Below are 2658 nucleotides of genomic sequence, written 5' to 3' on the forward strand. Positions count from 1 at the left end.
TAAAGTTGTTGCCTCTTCCTAAAATCTTGAATTTTCCCTCAAACTACCATTTTCAAGTCTAAACAATCAATCAGTTTCCATGTGGTTAGTATAATTCTCCAAAAGTTTTAACCATATCCAACATATATTCACATTTCTTATTAAGAGAATCTCTGCACTTGGTTGATGTTGATTATATTGTAATGTATTCTTTTGTGTGAAAATACATAAATAAGTTAATACATTGTCATCAGCACATGTAGATTTCACATGAAAATATGCTACTTAATAACAAGTTTGGAGGTGGGCATGGTGGCACACTCATGTGATCCCAGCAGGATGCTGAGGCAGGAGGATGACTGTGAGTTTGAGATCAGCCTGGACTACAAATAGAGCTCAAGGCCAGCCTGGACTGTATAGCAAGACCTTGTCTCAAAAAGACACATACACATACACAGACACACAGACACACACACACACACACACACACTACCAAGTTTGCCCTTTTAGTTGGTTGACACATCAACTCTAAAATGAATTAATTGAGATGGAATTAGTCTATATTCATAAAGCAGGTAGTTTATGCATAAAACTTTATAAGGATGTAAAAAATGACAGTTGGAAAATATATCTTCCTTCACTTTTACTAATTTTTAAAAAATGAAGTGTGTATATATAATAAATTTGACTAATCACTTCATCTAATGAGCCAAAAACACCTACATACATGTAGAATAAATAATATGAATGCTACAGCACAGAACTATAATAGAAATACCATACAAGACAAAATTAAAGATAGGTTTACCCCAAATACATTTTCTTAAATACAGAAATCAATTGTGTCTATGTGCTACTATACCGTTTTGGGGCCCATTTGCATAGTGAGACCCTGTACAAAAAATTAGAAACACTTGCTCTACTTAAACAAGAACTTGGAGATAATATTTAGCACAGCATTTATACACTTATCCAAATAAATTTTATCCAAAAATTAATAACAGAGATGTCTTGGAGGAGCAGTAGCTAAAAAGTGGTGTAATATTAGTGAACGTTTTCTTAATATTTTACTTTTAGAATGAGAACAGGCTAATATGAAATAGTTAAGGAAGAGGAGGAAGTAATAAGCAAGACATATGAGGAAAAGGAGATATTCCTGAGGAGGGACTTACTTGTGATAGAGAAAAAATGTCCTTCTGTCACTCAGTCAGGAGGCAAGAAAGAGGACAATGAAGAAATCACACTACACTACACCAAAGAAATCATAGTACAAAAAGGAATAAAAAGAAGACTAAATAATCAAAGGGTTGCATTTTCCATAAATAAAATAAAATGTCAGCATGTGTTGTTATGTCCCTACTCCAAGCATTCTCCTTCATTACACCATCGTTCATTGCTTCTCTTTTCACATGAAACCTCCCTTGCCAGATACTTGCCCATCAACAACTTCCTTCATGTCTCTATGCAAATGATAGATGCATTTTCTAACCATTCTATTCAAAAAGTACAGTGGTCACTTTCTATCCCCTGTGACTTGTTTCAGTTTTCATTGATTTACCATCACCTATTATGTTTAGCACAGGTTTATTTGGAACAAAAATACAAATGAGAAAATAAACAATGTTACCTAACCCATTAGCTAAGGCCACTAGTCCATGTGCAACAGCTTCTCAATCTGAATTTATGAACTTATTATATTGCTTTGTTTGTGTCAGTGGGGATATGCAGTGCAATAAAATAGCTGACAAAAGAAAACAAAATATGTCAAGCTCTATATGCACAAGAGAAGAGCATCTTCAAAATAAAATGGCTTGAAATGGAAAAGTACTTTTAGAATGGAAAAGCATAGTTTCCAGGGATTTGTCAGGAACCTCTCTAGCCTTTAGTGGACTCATTAGAGTCCTCTTTAATGACAGGCTGGGTGATCAAGAATGTATCGTAATGCCATCTGTGTTTCCTTGGTTTCTCCAGGTTTACCTCATCCTTTTGGCCTAGTAAGGAAGAAGCCAGAATTTAAAGAAAATATAAAAAGTATAATAAAGATAACACATGTTGAGCAGTAATTAGAGCTAAAGGTGATACCCTTGGGCAACAAAACTATTAAAATGAATACAAATTAAGTAAAACATAAAGAAGACCAAGGTTTTAATTAAAGTAGAGGAAGATTGTTATTCTTGATTTAAGGAATATAATATACAATAGAATTCCTCACATATTAATGCTGCACTTCAACTATAATTCTAACTTTTTAATGTTTTAAGAAATTATTTATTTATTTATGTATTTATTTATTTATTTATTTATTTATTTATTTATTTGGTGCAGGATTTTGCCATGCAGCTCAGACTTCTAGTGATCCCCTTTCTCAACCGCCCCAGTGCTGGGACTATAGGCATGAGCCACCATACCCAGTTTTGGTGGCCAGGATGGCACAAGTGTTCCAGAGCTGGTGTGGCATGTGGTACCAGGGCACTTGCACTTGCCAGGCAGACACCGAGCTATCTCTGCATCCCCTATAACTCTAATTTATTTCATAATTTTCTCCATCAAAACAAAGATGCTAATGTCTTTTATGTTATGTGACATTTCAGAATCCATAAAGCTCCAATTAACTTAAACATACATATAATAGCTAATCAAAAAAGGAAAAAAATTAGCAAAAGATATATATATATATAT

Source organism: Octodon degus, unplaced genomic scaffold, assembly GCF_000260255.1.
Source record: "Octodon degus isolate 3935 unplaced genomic scaffold, OctDeg1.0 scaffold00289, whole genome shotgun sequence".
Classification (NCBI taxonomy): Eukaryota; Metazoa; Chordata; class Mammalia; order Rodentia; family Octodontidae; genus Octodon; species Octodon degus.